Source organism: Pleurodeles waltl, chromosome 5 (assembly GCF_031143425.1).
Source record: "Pleurodeles waltl isolate 20211129_DDA chromosome 5, aPleWal1.hap1.20221129, whole genome shotgun sequence".
Lineage (NCBI taxonomy): Eukaryota > Metazoa > Chordata > Amphibia > Caudata > Salamandridae > Pleurodeles > Pleurodeles waltl.
In genome coordinates this window covers 148,457,884-148,476,875 of record NC_090444.1, presented here as the reverse complement: position 1 = coordinate 148,476,875, position 18,992 = coordinate 148,457,884, and the positions used below count along the sequence as shown (strand labels likewise).

At 43.8% G+C, this 18,992-nt stretch overlaps 1 non-coding gene across 1 annotated transcript; it reads right to left on the bottom strand.

Annotated features, from left to right (window-relative positions):
* Positions 1–11,345: 11,345 nt before the first annotated feature.
* On the bottom strand, positions 11,346–11,450 carry LOC138297933 (U6 spliceosomal RNA). The gene has a single exon (XR_011204472.1). It is a non-coding gene; the product is annotated as a U6 spliceosomal RNA (small nuclear RNA).
* Positions 11,451–18,992: the final 7,542 nt, after the last annotated feature.

Here is an 18,992-nt window from a genome sequence, read left to right as displayed (position 1 = left end):
TTCCCCAATCCACCTCAGGGACCCTGTGCATCACTGGAGCTACCTCATAACCCTGAACCTCCTGGCGTGTGTTAACTCCCTCCTTCAAGTAGGGCACCACATCTCAGGGCATGTGCACTTCTTCAGCAGCATTGGATATAACATTGTTGCTGCCACCATTCCAGCTGGACTCAGCTCTCCTGACTTCCAGCTCTTCCAGTTTTAGCTCATAAGCCAAAATCATAGTTTCTATCTCTAAGTCCCTTTTCCACTCGTCAAACTCCCTTTGCATTTCAACTTTTCTGCCTCCAACCGGCGAGACCATTCTGCCTGTCTGTCCTGCACATCTTGAGGAGTCAGACCCTTAGAGGACCTACTGCTACCACTCCTGGAGACCCTCCTCCCAGGTGTAACAGGTACCTCTACTATACCACTGTGTAGACTCTGCAATTTCCCATCCATATCTTCTGTGTGCCCCCCAGCTTCCTTGGTTGTCACCCAGGCCCTCAATGCCTCTTGCAGCTCCCCCTTCCTGGCAGAGCTCTTAACGGGACAGGCAAGATCTTCACAGAACTGTTTCAATTGAGCAACTGAGTACCTCTTCAGTTTCCCTAATTCAAACACAGTTCCAGCTGTTGCATCTCCAGATTGAGACATGATGGCAACAAGTGCAAAGTACCAATGGCAGAAAACAAGTTCCAAATGAAGTAAAAAGAATCAGTCAAGGGATCAGCAAAATCATGGAAGTAGAACTAAAAGGAGTCCTTAAGAGAAAAATGAGAGATCACCAAACAAGTAGTATGTGGTCACGAAGTGAGGGTCCTTGCTTGAACAGGGGGTAACCTGACTGTCAACCAATGACCCCATTTCTAACACAAACACTCCATCCACTCCTACCACTGCTTTCATGCTAGGAGCCTGCAATGACGGAGCAGTGCAGAGCAGAGCGGATGGACCGGTGGAGAAAAAAGATAAGTTTTACTTTTAAAAAAAAAAAATATTATTATTTTTGGGCGGGGTCAACCCCCCACCCTCCCCGCCACATGCAGCAGTGACCCTTTTCCCTCCCACAGCGCCTGCTTGGCATTAGTGCTAATAGAAGCACCTAAACTGTAACATTGCTCCTGCCCTACTGCTTCTGGAGCACTTGGTTTGAGGGATAACTATATATGAGGTAGAAATAATTGTTTTACAATATAAATGTTTGTGAAACCTCCACAAAGTGAAGTAGTACAGTCCTACAATGTTTAAAGACACCCTCAGAAGGTAGAGGCATGCACTCATAAAGCTCTTAGCAGCATCTCTACATAACAGTGCCACAACACTAATAATGTTAGTGCCTTCTTTCAGAGGGAATCATGCACATCGACTTTTTTGGGGGCACCCACAAAGTGGGATATCATGTTCACTATTAATTTTATCGACATCCTGAGAAAGCACGCTAGGTGTGCGTAAAAGCTAAAGTCTGACCACAAAGTTCTGTGAAGATGACAAACTTCACCCTTCAGAGACACTAAAATCTTTTGAACTTTTCAAGCTTTCACCAACACTGGAAAATTCTTGCGGGAAAGGTTTTTTGGATATAAATCTTTCAAACCGTTTTCGGGAGAGAATTTGTGGCTAAATCAGATTTTGAGGTACTTATTCTTGCAATTCTTTTTGTAAAGCATTGTAAACTCTGTGAAGGGTGCAAACGTTTGAAGAAAATCTTTATTATACTGTTGAATGAAAATGTTAGCAACTTCACCCACACCTAGTGTACACCAACAATGATCAGTGACTCTCCTTAAGGCACAATCATATAAATGTCTTCATTGTATGCCTGGAGACATAAGTACAAATGGAGTGAGAAGTTTCATTCTGGACCCCAAACTACGCCTTAGCAAAGTTATTTTAAATTTAGTGCGAATTTATGAAAAGTGGGGCTGCACCGACTGCAGCACCACTTTTCTTGTGCCTATTAGCGCCCCCTTAATGCCACCATGTGTGCGCCATATTTAAAATTTGGCACATTAGCGCACCATGGCGGTAGTCAGGGGGACTAGCGTCATCATTTTTTACGCTAGTCCGGCGCTGTGCAGGATTAGCATAAAAGATTATGATGCTAATCCTTCAAAGCACTCCGGGGCCCACTGAACACAATGGGAGCCTCTTTTTCAAAAAATGCAGATGAAACTGACGCAAAGAAATCTCAAAGATTTCTTTCAGCTATTTTTTTTGCCCCCACCAGTACTGGAACACCCCTTTTGCATACATTATGTCTGGTGCGGGCATAATGTGGCACAAGAGGTTACAAAGAGGAGCAATGCAAGCCATGCACCACTTTGTAAATATAGCGCAGCATTTTTGTCCTTCCAACACCACATTAGCGTAAAAAAAAAACGCTAATGTGGCGTTGGAATGGCGGTAGGCCCACATAAATCTGGGCCTTAGTACTCACTTCTGCATATTACACATTGTGGATAGTAGGCAAAGTCACAATCACTAGAGGGTAGCCATCTGTCAATATAAGATGTTCGTAGCTGTTGACTAACGTAAGCACTCTCTTCCCCACTTGCAATCTACAGTAACCTAGTACATAATTAGCTAGCTGTGTTGTCTACTATTGGGGTTAGCTTTCAGTGCATGAGAACAGTAATCAGTAATATCACTCCATAACTGGGAGGACAAAAAGCCAGCAGCATTGTGGTGATCCTACTAACAACAGCTGTACCATGAATCACAGGTAGGTCAGGAAGGAGCTGGTACCCAATGAGTTTGTGGTGAAACAATTGTATCTCTGTACTAAATTTTGGAATCTGTGCTGACCACAGTTCCCGCTTCTGTGTCCGAAAACCCATGTGCAATCCTGCATTTTTGCTATGTCTAAGTAGAGGATGGCATGGGAGATGCACTGCTCCTTCCCACTATCAGCCTTCAAAAGTACACTTGTGTGTTCTTTCCACCTTAAAGCTCACAAACCCTTTCTCCTACCTGATGTGGCAAAGCAGGAATTTTATGCTTGCCATCAGACCTTCAAGTTCTGATCTATCAGCTTCCACTGCTACTTCATCCTGATATTCATCCTCCTAGTCTTCCATTGCCACAGCAGCCACACTAGCAGTGGTACTAGACAAGTCCTGATTTAGTATTGACAATAGATGTTCTTTTGCCTCATCTGATGAAAGAGAGGAGGAACGCATATCCTCACCAATCCCCCCTCTTGTTTGCTGTATTCACCATGAATGTCCTTGACATCCTCCTCCTATTCCCCAAGGATTAACCTCTGCTTCTCGGAGTACCTTCCTCCTTTTCACTGCTCTTCTAGACACATTGGACAGGCATGTGGAGGGCGGTAAAGGCTTGCTACACTTCATAGAATCAGCATCGCACTTGGCTCATAGTGACATTAGTTATGAGTACCTGGGAGACAGATAATGCTCGCCCCTCTCTTCCGCTGCCATATTGCAACTTCTGCATATGCTGCCTGCTTGTAATACCATGAAACAATGAGAAATCGAAGGATTTTGATGGAGTGAGAAATGCAGCTTTGTAAGGATCGCCAAAGGATCTGTAAGGGAGGCGGTGTCGTGCAGTGAGAGGATCAGTGTTTACCGGGAATTTGTTGCCAAGCGGTTGTAGCATTTCGGGGCAATAGCCACTATGGGTTTTCAGAGTGATGTCAACCTTAAGTTAAAACGACGGTCTCTTTGCGGTGGTTGCTATTTGGCTGTGGTTAATTCTGCGATCGGAAAAAATATTGTTGCCTGGTTGCTATCTTTCACCCTCACTCTCATTGGCATAAATGTCAAAATTATCCATCTCATCCACACACTAATTCTTAGGGTAAATAATTGTGGCCTTCTAAGCAAGCGGAAAGTTAAATGTCTCGTTCAGTTCATTGGTGTTTGTGGAGAATGTTGTACGTTACAGCTCAGGTTTTGACACAAATACAAAACTAACAACATGTATGGGGGTTTTCTCAGTGCCAACAACACGGGTGGGTCACCAGAGCTTCAGTACACAGTGAGAGTGTGTCATAGCCCTGAAGCCTCCTCACTGACATCAGGGCCCAGATTTATAAAGATTTTGCATCTGGTTGAGTTGCATTTTTGGCGCAACCCCAAAGCAAAATCTATTTTGAGTTTTGCAAAGCCGCTCCAACTTGTGTGACTCTGTAAAATAAAATATTAATGTAGTACAAAGGGTTTCCTTGCATTACCTTGCATATGTAGACATTGCATGGGTGGAGCGTGGCCATTCCTGTGCATCTACCCATGCATTTTGACTCCATTCTATGTTTACAAAGACTTGTAAACATAGGTTTGCATCAAAATGATGCACCTAACTGAAGTTGGCGGAATAGGATGATATATGTTTATTTCTTCTCATTACTCCTCCCTCTTTGCATGTGTGCTGCATTCTGCAGCACACACTGAAAGAGGAAATAGCATTTCTACACAAAATCTGTCCTGACCACAAGGCAAGCGCAACTGCTCCATGACGCAAGGGTAACTGTGTTAGCACTAGGCAACCACAACTATTCCAGCACTAGGACCGAGAAGAACTGTGCTATATCTTTGTAACTATGCACAGATCTGCTCTCTCACGTCATGCAGGCCAGCAGCTTTACTTGCTGCTCTGGGCTGCATGAAATCTTAGTAAATCCAGGCCCTGGTACTTTGTTTTGTGCAATTTCTTTCTTTTCAATGATTAAGATATTTAATTTGGAGAGCACTTTTTCACATACTGAATCAATATTAACATTCAAACCATAGTCTGATTAATGTTTATTTTTTAAGTAGGGCGGCTCTAACAAATGGGTGAAACAATTTCTCATTACCCTGTGGTATTTCTACCTCTTAAGGCAGCGTGAAAGCTGTGTTAATGGCAGGGCAGGTGAACCCCTGATGAATGGTTGTCCACTGGCTTCACCATGGTTTAAATAGTCCAGGAGTGTCTTATTAATTGAAGGAAGAGAGATATTTACACCTGGAGCAGGGGTGAGATGGGCTTATGATCTGTTACAAGGACAGCGGTTGAACAGTAGCGCCTCTAGTTTTCTACTTGAAATGAAGAAGATTTCCTTTATACCTAAAGGTCTTAGGGAAAAAGAGGTCTACAGTGCTGGCACCGTCTCTGAAGACTATTGTGACACAGCCAGGTGAAAACTTAATAACCTTGCTTCAGCTCTCATATTATCTTTACTCTTTATGTTTTTCTTTCCTCCGAAATCCTTAAAGATGAAGCAATGAATGGTGGATGTTTAGATGAAGCACCTTAAAGGAGATAGAAGACAATTTGAAGTTAATTCAGACTTTACCTTTTTCAAAATTTGAAGTTAATACATTTTCACTTCAATTCCTCTGAATGCGATTGTTTTTCTCTGTGTAAAAACGACCTCAATGTATCTCTTTTAATCCTTAAAAAAATATTTATGAATTTAGTTTCAAGAAAACGTATGTGGCTACTCGATGGATGTGGCACATTTGCTCTTATTTAATTGAGCCCAATAAAAGGTATTGAAACTTATGGTGTTTGGGTTTTTAAAGTGGAATAAGCCATGGTTCAAACTTTAATTCTTTCTAAAAAGAAGAAAACACAAGAAAGAACGAAAAGTTTTCTCAAACCAAAAATATGGAGACCAAAATAAAAACCTTCCTCTATAAAAAAGAAAGGTAAAATAAAGAAGACTTTTCCTAATAAAAGAGTCTCGCCAAAGGAAACTTTCTTGCATGGGCTTGCAGGTCTCATGTATATGCTGGCCAGCCGGAGATACACACGATGTATCGAGGGGTGTGTGCATTTCATAGCTTTATGTTAAAAAAATGTAATTCTGCACAAGGCTTGCATAAACGTCCACAGCCAATCCTGGTAAATCGCCAAATTAAAGGTATGTGGATCAGATACACGTATAGTGATTCCAAGTCCGATAATGTATTGATGATGCTTGAAGAAGGCTGCAAGTTAACAATATGGTGCTGTGACTTATTATCTTAACGACCTTTGACAGGCAAGTTTAAATGCACTAATTAACTCAATTGATTTTTTCATGGGAGTGATTACTATTGAGTTTATATTCCAAGATGAGAAGATTTCTATAATTTATAAATGGAAATGTATTGCATGAATACATGAACACATATGAAGCATTATTCAAAAATTACTTATTGTATACATAATTAGATAATGTTATAAGTAATCATAATGAGAATGAGAATCATCATCAATTAGTTTATTTCAGATATAAAATCCATAGAACCACAATAAAACCAATCCGTACAATTTCCAACCATATTTGGGATAACAGAAAAATAGTTTAAAAAAGAAGAAATAAAACATATTTCCACTATTATGTCATTAAACGAACATTAAAAAGTGCAAGTGTGAACAACCATTGTACACATAACATTTCCAGATCAGTAAAGTGCTACAGAAGATGGCTAATACTCACAACACACCTGGCCCCTGCCCCCTTAATATTGACTTTAAACTTAGGTACTTTCAGACAACACGTTTACAAAACTGTAACAATCCAAAGAAAAGTCAGGGATTTCTGATGGGGGCAAGGTGCTCTTCCTAAGGCAGTCACTATGTTTGCAAATGAGGCAAGTTGCATGGCGATATTTGGCCACCGCAACAACAACCACTTCTCTAGTGTCCCACTCTAAAGCTTTAAGTGCAATTGCGTATTGGCTAAAACCTAAAAGCTTGCATACTGGTTTTAGCCATTTCTCACATGGACACACATAATCATTACACAAAAAAGCAAAATGGTGGAGAGTTTCCTCTTCTAGTTTACAAGAAGGGCATTTACTAAAGCTATGGTTCTTTTCATCCCATCTTGTGCAAAAGATTTTTAAAGGCAAATCTCTACCTCCATTTTGAATGGAGTTACTTTGCTAGGCACCCAGGAATGACATCCAGAAATGGTTCATAATCAGGGATTATTTTATGATCTAGAAATAAATCAGTCGAGCTATCTGACTTAGCTCCCTCCAGTTCCGCACCCATAGCTATCCCTTAAAACACTCTTTAATCAATGAGCTCAGAACTGATTTAGCTTTATCAGGATATTCCCAAAGAGACAACAATCAAATCTCATAAGACAAGTATTTGATGAAGAAGGGCCAGGGAATCCTCTCCCAACCACTGGATCGGAAAAGTACTATTAGTGGACGTCTGTGCAATTCCAGCTCGTCTGTGCACCAAGCCTATGACAATACAGCATATGTCTGAACATTAAACTAAAATTGATCGGGAAAATACTCACATCTAAAAATTGAGCGAGACGGGGAGCACTCTGCAGAAGATTAAAAATACTCCTGATGAACTTGTTCTCTGTCTTAACAAGTTCATCAACTCTCACATGTACCCATAGCTCCGACCGTGCATAGCTGTGCTTTTTACTTTTACATTGTAAATCTCTACCGCAGGTGCTAGTGAACTGGCCTGTGTTTTCTTCCACATCTTGGTCACAGAGTAATTGAGTTTATTCATCAAAGCCCCCAAATAACCAACTCCTGCACTTGTCCAAAAGGGACCCCCTCCAACATAATGTTTGCTTCATAGGGGTTGGAGGCCATAAATTTGGTTATGTTGACGTTTAGTTCCAAACCCATATCACTGCAAAAGCTTAAACAGAAAAAAAAGTGTGCTGTCTTTGAACAACAAAGTAGAGTTTTTATAAGAACCTAGTTTAGGGGCATCATTACTAGGGAAATCTAGTGTTTTCTATGTAGAGTGTAAACAGGGTCTGTGCTAAGGCACAGCCTTGCCACACACCTGTCTTTATCCTAAAGGGGTCAGTTAGTTCACCCTTGTTCCCATATCTTACATAAGTAGAGGCATTTAGTTTTATAAGAACCACCAGGAGATTTTCAGGGATCCCATCTACTTCAGCATTTCCCAGAGTTGTGTCCTGGGAATTGAGACAAATGCTGATCTTAGGTCTACACAATCCATATACAGGTGGCCATGATCCAGCATTACAGTTTTCAAGTAGATATTATATAAAAGCCTCGGAAATCTGAAAGTATAACATTTGCATGAGCTCACTTCGATAGTTGCCCCAAAATGAGATGGCAAAATAGTTTCTGTGAAGCATCAATTAAACTAATTGGCTTGTAGTTGCAGGATCATTTCTGCAGTTCTTTTTGAACACTGAAACAATATTGGCTTCCTGCCAAGATCTGGGTATTGGGCCACCTTCCAGGATTGACACAAATAGCAAATAGAAATAAGGCCCCCAAACCTGGCATTCCAATAGATACATATCCCCGGGGACAGAGTATGGCCAGGTGCTTTATGAGGGCAAATCTCCTAATCGCCTCAAGAATATCCTTGAGTGTAAAGACCAGCAGTTTGTCATTTCTAGCGGGTAATACAGAGCTGATGATAGAGCTTTGAATGTGACGGTGTCCTTGGCTGCATATACCCTTTTAACATGTTCCACCCATAGCTCTGGTTGTAGATGAAAGTCAATTTGAGAAGCAGCATGTCGGCTACCATGAGCCATTATGTCCAAAAATAATTTACAGTCTTCTACCCTGACTGCTTCTACCAAATCCTCCCACACCCCATGTTCCCAAGAGTTTTTAGTCTGGGACAGAGTGTCTTTATATTTCTTTTTAGCCTGGGAAATTTTGATTCCATTGCCAGCTTTAAGATGAGGTTGGTCCTACCCAGTCTACAAAGACTGCTGAACCACATGCCTTGTGGGGTTAGTTTATTTGCCTTACTACCATCCTTGGTTAGAAATGCCTGAAGTTTCTTAAACAGTTCTTTATGAGAACTGAGTACAGGCACTGGGACTCAATCGAATGACCGTTTAGGGTTCATCTCATCTAGAGCATCAGCAACCACCCCATAGATGTTTGACGGTATATTTCTGTCCTTAGACAAAGAAGCCCACTTTAGGGCTTGTTTGTTGTTTAACAGGCCCAATTCTCCCGGTAGCTTAGAGATAACGTGCAACTGAGCTTGAATCCCAGGTCTATTGATGAGTAGCTTAAGTGTGTTATGGTTACCATCATGGCACTCAACAACCACCATGTTCCCCAAAGAGGACCACATTTTTAGTGTGCCTTTCAAAAGTATGGGCACCACTACGGTCACATATTGACCTCATGTTACATGCGCTTAAAACCAAGAGCAAGGTTAAGCTGAGCAACTGATTGGCAACTGTTGACTACCTTTTGACCGGTTTCAGAGCTAGCAAGGAAATACCCCAGGATACATCTTCGCCTTCTGTTATATCGGAGAGAAAAGGGCCAGAGGGTTCAAAGGTTACATTCAAATCTCCTGTAACAACTACTAGGACATCAGAAGGTAGACCATCAATAGCCTCGTCAGGGATGGAAAGAATATTGGACAACCTATTGACCCCACTATCCTATTATATACATTACAAATGTGAAAGGAGGACCCACCCCTATCAAGGGACAACTCCAAGATAAATAGTGCACCTATTTAAAGCCTCTTAATTGTGCAGGCTAGCGCATTCTTTATCCAGATAATGAGGCCGCCAGTGAGCCGACCTCTGCCCTGTGTTACAGCTGGGAAGTAGAAAGTTGTGAACCCTGTTCTATATACCGGCTCAGTGCACCACTTTTCTTGGAGAAAACAAACATCAAATGAGTCCATAAAACCCCCCCAGCCCAAATCAGCCACTATAGATTTTAAGCTGGCAATGTTCAGTGAAAGAAGATTCCAAACTTCTGATTGCATCCTAGGAGGGACCTGTGCCTCTCTGGTGACATTTCCCTTCATAGCCTGGGGCGCATTACACTTTAGACAGATCTTCGTTGTCTGAAGGTAAGGAAAATGCACCTCCAAAGCAATGATATTATCAGCCAGTTCACAGGAAGCCAGCTTTATCTCAACATAGCTAAACTCACCCTCAGGTGAAAAACATTGCTTCAACCCAACAGTGTCCTGTCAGATAACTGACAGGCATTTCCTTACATTGTATATCTAGTGAATCACTTTGTTAGTCAATGACTCATCATCTTTTCTCGCCCCATGGAACATTATGCATTAAAAGGTGCCACCGTTCCCAGGCGTTTGACCCCATAAGAGAGAGGGCATTGGACTGGACGAGGAAAAACCATAAGAGTGTGTGTCCGCTGACCTTGGCCTGGTACACTAGTCATGATTTATGGTCTCAGGGCCTATGCACCCTGGTTCAGATCTCATATGCAGCGGGAGGGCTAAAAGAGGGTTATTAAGAGGCCTACCCTTGTAGGCAGGACTCTCCAACCTCTGCCTTGGCAGTTGCGAATTTGTAGACATTCTAAGTTCTGAGGTTGTGCAGATAGCTGGCGAGGGTGGCCTAGGACTGGGCTGGGAACACCCTGTAGGAGGCAAGGGAGTCTGCTCTTCCATACTGACTGGTTGCAGACTGCCTGATGGCAATTGTCGAAGTAAAGGAGTTATTACTTGATGTAACTCATTAGGGAGTTAATCTGAGCTCTCAAAACTTTCAATTCATCCACGGAATCAGAGACTGTTGTAAGCAAGGACTGAATCTAATCTGGCAAAGAGCCGATTTGACTCACAATATTCCCCAAGCCCCCCAGGGGAGTCGGCACACAATCATCATCAGGCTCCATACTGGGTCAGGGGTCATAGCGATTGCTACACTGCACACTAAACATGTTAGGGAGTACGGGAGTTGTGATCCCTGAGGCAGGCGTAGTGTCTAAAGATTCAGTCACCACACATCCATTCCTCAGGCGCAATGGCTTGCAAGATTGTGACCAGAAACATTTGTCTCTTTTGCACGCATTTTACGTAAAAGTTTTTGCAAGTGTTTCCCAGTCTTGCTAACACCATGGGGCAAGAAGGGGAGAGAATTAGATGGAGGTTTAGATTTAAACATTTAAACATTGTTTCAACCTCTTCAGTCAGAGTGTCACTCGCTGTTAAGGTATTACTACGTGTTGCCCCACTAATCTTCTTAGAAGTGGAAGCCTTCATAGACGTCTCCAGCAGCTTCCTCTTCCCCATATTAGTAAACACCTGTGCCACAATCAGACCAGGAAGGACTACTGGATTAGCATTTTCTCTATGCAGCCCAAAAGTAACCATAAAGACTAAAGTTCATTCATACTGGCCTTGCAGATGTCAGGGGGGTGTCCCACCCAGCCTCCTCCAGGCGATTACAGGTGCAAAACCAGCCTGCCCTTGGCCGCGGCTTTGCCACAGCATGGCCCGTGCCACGGGAGATGGCGAGACACAATATAGCGTGGTAGGTCGGGAATACAAGTGGCAGCCCCTCCTCCTGGGGCAAATTCTGGGACTGCGAGTCCCTCCAGCAGCCAGTGGCCGTATCGTATTTCACCGGGGAAGATGGTGAGGCGCAATATAGTGACCAAAGCATCCCCAAAAATACAGAACGCTTCATGAATTTACATGTCATCCTTGTGCAAGGGCCATGCTAATCTTCTCTGCATCAGTTCAATTTTAGTATATGTGCCACAGAATCGAATAATATAAATAATAATAATAATGCTAAAACCAACACTAATAACAGTAATAATAACAACAACATTATTAACCCCTCGGGTGCCCTGGATGAGCTGGTCTCGTCCTCGGTTGCCATGTGCCGAGGACGAGACCAGCTCGTCCTGCTATGGGCCCACGGGGGAGCGCTAGCGCTCCCCCGAGGGCCTGCCACCCCTCTCTCCTGGGCAAGGGTGGAAGGGGAATTGCTTCCTCTTCCAACCCACCCAGATTCCCCTGTGGCGTCTGATGACGTCAGCGCGCGAGTGCACGCTGACCTCATCAGAGGCCACCCCCTCAGATCGGAGTAGAAATGCTTTAGAACTTTCTGTCACTGAAATGTGAGGAAAACTTGTTTTTTAGCCAAAACTTGAGGTTTGCAAATGGTTCTGGGTAATAAAAAATGCACAGGTTTGGTAGGTTTCCCTAGGTGCCGGCTGAGCTAGAGGCCAAAATTCACAGCTGGGCACTTTGCAAAAAACAGCTCTGTTTTCTATGGGAAAATGTGATGTGTCCACGTTGCATTTTGGGGCATTTCCTGTTGTGTGCACTAGGCCTACCCACACAAGTGAGCTACCATTTGTATCGGGAGACTTGGAGGAACACTTGGTGGAAGGAAATTTGAGGCTCGTCTCAGATTCCAGAACTTTCGGTCACCAAAATATGAGGAAAAAGTTTTTTGTTTTTTTTAATGTTGAGGTTTGCAAAGGATTCTGGGTAACAGAACCAGGTGAGAGCCCCACAAGTCACCCCATTTTGGATTTCCCTAGGTGTCTAGTTTTCAAAAATGCACAGGTTTGGTAGGTTTTCCTAGGTGCCGGCTGAGCTAGAGGCCAAAATCCACCGCCAGGCACTTTGCAAAAAACATCTCTGTTTCCTTTGGAAAAATGTGATGTGTCCATGTTGCGTTTCCTGTCACAGGCACTAGGTCTAACCACACAAATGAGGTACCATTTTTATCGGGAGACTTTGGGGAATACAGAATAGAAGAGCAAGTGTTATTTCCCCTTGTCTTTCTCTACATTTTTTCCTTCCAAATGTAAAACACTGTGTAAAAAAGACGTCTGTTTGAGAAATCGACTGTAATTCACATGCTAATAAGGGGCCCTGGAATTCAGAGATGTGCAAATAACCACTGTTTCTCACACCTTTTCTTATGCCCATTTTGGAAATACAAAGTTTTCCTTGATACCTATTTTTCACTCTTTATATTTCAGCAAATGAATTGCTGTACACCCGCTATGCAATGAAAACCAATTGCAAGGTGCGGCTCATTTATTGGCTCTGGGTACCTAGGGTTCTTGATGAACCTACAAACCCTATATATCCCCACAACCAGAAGAGTCCAGCAGATGTAACGGTATATTGCTTTCCAAAATCTGACATCGCAGGAAAAAGTTACAGAGTAAAACATGGAGAAAAATGGGTGGTTTTTCACCTCAATTTCAATATTTTTTAATTTAGCTGATATTTTCTGTAGAAATATCTTGTAGGATCTACACAAAAGACCTATTGCTGAATTCAGAATTTTGTCTACCTTTCATAAATGTTTAGCTTTCCGGGATCCAGCATTGGTTTCACACCCATTTTGGTCACTAACTGGAAGGAGGCTAAAAGCACAAAAAATAGTAAAAGTGGGGTATGTGCCAGTAAAATGCCAAAATTGTGTTGAAAAATTTGGTTTTCTGATTCAAGTCTGCTGTTCCTCAAAGCTGGGAAGATGGTGATTTTAGCACTGCAAACCCTTTGTTGATGCCATTTTCAGGGAGAAAACCACACGCCTTCATCTGCAGCCCTTGTTTCGCATTTTTTGGAGAAAAAAAACGAAATTTGTGCTGTATTTTGGCCAATTTCTTGGTCTCCTTCAGGGGAACCCACAAACTCTGGGTACCTCTAGAATCCCTAGGATGCTGGAAAAAGGATGCAAATTTAGCTTATGTGGACAAAACGTTATGAGGGCCTAAGCGCAAACTGCTCCAAATAGCCAAAAATAGGCCTGGCCCTTGAGGGGGAGAAGGGCTGGCAGCGAAGGGTTTAATAATGATAATAAAAATAATAATAATATTAACAACAACAAAACAAAGGCAATAATACTAATAATAATAATAATAACAACAACGATACTGATGATAACAAGGAGGGCCGCTCTAAGGCCCCTCTAGTCATACAGAGGTCACAACAGCAACACCTTATCCTGATCACAAAACACAGGGCGCACATTCCTCACTCTCTGCATCTGAAAAAGTACATTTGTCGGCATACTAAATTATCAATATCAAAGACATCTTGAAGTCCAAATGCACTTCCAAATGTCTCATCTTGATTTGAATGCAATCATCATACCGAACAATAAAACTAATTTTTTCTTTCAGCACGATGTCCGTAATTCAAGGCAGCGAACGTTTTTACATCAGTTGTTAATGCACCTATCTATCATAATCTGTGTTCTTTGTTGGATACTCTCAGGGAAACTGATGACACATGAGTGACATAGAGACCAAAATCTTAGATCACTTGAAAGAAGGGGCCATAGTTCAATTATATATGACTTGAGAAAGGCAGTAGCCACTTGTAAGTAGAGCCTCTGGAGAGATGCCCAATGTGGCATTGTTTTAAGAGGCACAAAAATACAGTCATTGTAATGCTCAGACACCATGCTATATATTTGCAGTCTTTGCAGCAGTGTGGAGGGTCTGCCATGTAGAAAAGGGTGGAGAGGTCTGACATCAGCATCTCGAGACCACCAGCATTGCCAAGTTCAAGGCTTTGTTCTATACTTCTTCCAGTGCTGTTTCAGAACCATCACTGGGTCTCGAAGCTACCTAAATATGTGCTGCACTTCTGTTATAATCTAAAGCATCTAACCTCCTTCCGTTTTCTTCCTTTTTATCACACCTACTGACGAGCCTTAAATGAGCCCACAGTAAAAGGTTCTGAGTGGGCTTCGAATTACTACTTGTTAGACATTTCATCCTTGGCGTGGTCTCCCTTAACTTTTTGCCTCTTTTCCCCAGGTTGTTGATGTGTGCTGGACTCTGATTTTACTGTTTTTGTTACTCTGGGCACTTTACCACTGCTAACCAGTGCTAAAGTGCAAGTGCTCCTTTACAAAATGTGCATGTTATTGGCTTATCCATGATTGGCATATTTGATTTATTAGTAAGTCCTTAGTACAGTGCACTAGAGGTGCCCAAGGCTTGTTAATTAAATGCTACTAGTGGGCCTGCAGCACTGGTTGTGCCACCCACATAAGTAGCTCTGTAATCATGTCTCAGACCTGCCATTGCAGTATCTGTGTGTGAAGTTTTAACTGTAAATTCGACTTGGCAAGTGTACCCAGCGGTCCTGAGAGAGGTCGGTTTAGGCGCACAGAGAGCGCCCACCTTTGATGCAAGTCTGACAATAAGGGGACACTCCCTCTCCTGGACACCAGAGGCCAGTATCCTCTAGGGATAGGCCCCCCCCCCAGGTAGCTCCCTGGCAAGGTAGGCCCCCCCTATATTTTATTATACATATACATTTATTATTTTTTCAGCACTTATTCTTACACTAAGCATGAGTAGCAGGGATCCTTCGCCCTGATGAATGCCCTGAGACTTTCCAGATCTCATTACTGAGGGCAGAAACATGTCGGCTATTTCCTCTTAGATAGGTGACCCTGTGAGTCATTGTTCTCACAATGGTGTCCCAATCTCCTCTTTTTAACCACATCAAACAGAACCTTCTATTAAATATTCACACAGGTATCTGTTTAGGTGTTTTTATTTCTTAGTCTAGCTGGATCCCTCAATTTCCAGAACCAGAATTAATTTACGCACTCCCTCCTGTTCCTTTAACAGTGAGGTCGAGTCCGCCCAGGTGGCATTGTCCTATCTGGGTGGGGCTAGTTGGTCATATGATGAAGCATGACACTATATAGTGTGTGAGACCACCTAGTCCGTGAAGAAAATTCCCCTCTTCTTTTTTTTCCCCCCTGTGGCTTTCAGACCCTCCACAGCACCACAGTTAACCGATACCTCGCCTCTAATTGAGGACCACGAGGGATCTGGTGTTACAATTGATACACCACTGATCCATCCCTCGTTACATTAAAAGAACCCCCTACTCCCTATTGTGTTTTTGTAGTGATTTTGGGAGCTGAGTACGGTTGTGTTTTTCTATTGCCTCTCCCCTCTCTCCCACATACTCTCTCATTGTGAATTGAAGTGTACCCACTTGCCAGGCCTAAACCTTCCCTTTTCTTACATGTCAGACACCCCTAAGGTAGGCCCTAGGTAGCCCCAAGGGCAGGGTGCAGTGTATGGCTAAGGTAGGACATATAGTAATGTGTTTTATATGTCCTGACAATGAAAAATTGCTAAATTCGCTTTTTACTGTTGCAAAGCCTGTCCCTCTCATAGGTTAATATGGGGGCTACCTTTAAATCTGATTAAAGTGTAGATTCCCTTTGGGAGCGGATGGACACATGGAGTTTGGGGTCTCTGAGCTCACAATTGAAAAATACATTTTTTAGTAAAGTTGATTTTAAGATTGTGTGTTTGAAAATGCCACTTTTAGAAAGTGAGCATTTTCTTGCTTATACCATTTCTGTGACTCTGCCTGTTTGTGGATTCCCTGTCTGGGTCAGTTTGACATTGGGCTGGTTGCACCTCACACTAGACAGTGGCACAAAGGGAGCTGGGGTATAGCCTGCATATCCTGATGAGCCATCTGTACTAGGAGGGAGGGGCGGAGTGGTCACTCACACCTGAAAGGGCTGTGCCTGCCCTCACACAATGCAGTCTCCAACTCCCTGGTGAGTGTCTGGGGCCTGGCCTGGGCAAGGCAGGATTTCACATTCAAAAGAGACTTTACTTTGAAGTAGGCCTACTTCAAAGGAGAAATTGGGTATAAGAAGGGCACCCAAAACCACAGACTTTAGAAACTCTTCTGGAAACAAGAGGAAACTCTGCCTGGAGAAGAGCTGAAGAGCTGAGGAAGAAGAGCTGCCCTGCCTGTGACTGTGCTTTGTGGAGCTATCCTGCAGTTGCTGCTTCTGCCAGAGTAAGCGGGCAAAGACTGGACTTTGTGTGCCTTCCATCTTGAGAAGAAATCCCCAAGGGCTTGATCTAGTGCTTGCCTTCTGTTGTTTGAAATCTCAGGGACAGCAAAGACTTCTCTCTGCCAGCACCTGGAGTCTCTGGAGGGACTCCTACTCTGCCCTGTGGTGCCCATCCAGTACCTGGGACCCTGAAAGGAGAAGCTGGCAGCCTAAAGACAAGGAAATCCACGCACAGAGTGCCGTGTGGGGAAAAGATCGATGCGACTCTGATCTGCGGCTGAAGAAACGACGCTCCACCGGCTCTGCAGCTGAGAAACTACACTCGCAGGAAACGGGACCGAAGAATCGATGCACGGAGCAGGAGAAATGACGCGCAGCATCGCTGACGGAGGCTGGGAGATCACAACCCACGCTGTGGGGTTTTTGGATCATCGTGCGGCTGGATTTCTGACTCAAGCACCGCTGTGCATGGAAAAACAACGCAAGGCTTGCCCGGACCCGTGAGTGCTGACCGGATCGACGCATTGCTCTCCTGTGGAGAGAAGAAACGACACGCCTGACCCAGCGAAAAGAGAAACAACGCACGGTCCCGCTCGTGAGTGGAATCAACCCATCGCAAGCCCTTTTTGACGCATACCCGCCCGTGTGGGGTTATTTTTGATGCGCACCAGGTACACAGTTCTAGCGGGTGTTTAAAACTACTTAAAGACTCTTTTTTGCATTTTTATAGGTAACTTGACTTGTGTACTGTGGATTTTTGTCGTTTTGGTCTTATTTTGTTTAGATAAATATTCCCTATTTTTTCGAAACCTGTGTTGTTATTTTGTAGTGTTTTCATTACGTTACTGTGTGTGTTGGTACAAATACTTTACACCTAGCACTCTGAAGTTAAGCCTACTGCTCTGCCAAGCTACCAAGGAGGTAAGCAGGGGCTAGCTGAGGGTGATTCTCTTTTACCCTGACTAGAGTGAGGGTCCTTGCTTGAACAGGGGGTAACCTGACTGTCAACCAAAGACCCCATTTCTAACACTACTCAAGACCCATGTTCCAAGGAACTCAAGTTCCACTCTTTCAAAAAATCATTATCGTTGTGGTATATGCAAAGAAACAGTTGATTTGCGTTAAATACTTTAATGTCACTACAGCATCCACTGTTGTTTTTTGCAAGGAAAAGAGATTTCTGAGAGCTTTAGCACTTGGCACAGACTAATCTGTTTTACAAAACAGACATAGGCCTCATTACGACCATGGGGGATGGCGGCATTTTGGAGAAAAGTACTGCCAACAGGCTGGCGGTACTCTTCCCCAAAATATGACATTGGCGGTTTGGCCAAACCGCCAATGTACCACTCCGTCCGCCAGGGCGGTAACAGCCGCTGAACGGGAGACTTCAGTCTCCAGCCAGGCAGCCGTCACTGTCCCACCCGCGGGATTATGACCCCGCCTACCGCCATGGTTCCCGTGGCTTCCTTACTGCCATGAAAACCATGGCGGTAGGCACTATCAGTGACAGGGAATACCTGTCACTGATAGAGGTCTCCCCTACCCCCCTCCCTATCCCCATCCCCTTCCCACTCCGACCCCCCCCATGACATACAGGCACATTCACGCACCATCATACACACGCATGCACACACTCATACTCACATTCACCCACGCATGCATACATCTATTCACACACACATCCACACCCACTTACATACATACAAGCACCCACTCATTCACACAACACAACATACATGCACACTCACAACTATGCATGCCCACATGCATTCCACACGCCACACACCCGCATGCATGCACACACAAACATCCACCCACACCCCCCAGACAAACACAACACCCCCACCACCACCCCTGTCAGAGCCCCCGACTTACCTGATTGCAGGGGGTCCTCCTGCAGGAGACGGGGTGCTACTGCCAGCAGCAGCATCCGCCAGCAGAACACCACCAGGCCGTATCATGTGTCATGATACAGTCTGCTGCGGTCTACTGGTGTGGTGCATACTGCCATCCGCAGTATGGACGCAGCCAGAATTCCGCCATCCTCCTGGTGGAATTCCAGCTATGGTCAAAATATGGCCGATGGCAGGTAGCCGCAGCGACGGTGTTTTGGCGGGCGTCGTCACAGCGGTAGGCGGTCAATACCGCCGTTTTCATAATGAGGGCCATAATCACTCTCTAACAAAAGAAACTAAAATCACCCTTTTCAGTTGCTTTAATTTCCTATGTTATTTTAGTGATCTTCGTTTATTTTTATGATTTTATATTGCACAGACATGTCCCAGATGCACCAGAGCACTTCCCATTAAAGCCAGAACATACCAATAACTCCATAAGAAATATACAAGCACAAAAAAGGAGGGGTGAACGCCACATTAGGCTCTTCCGGGAGGTAGAGCACTTCATATCAGGTGGAACGGTACCAGCTGAGGATTATTATTAGTTTGTGCAGGTTGAGGTTGGTATGAGATTGGAGGGAGCTTGA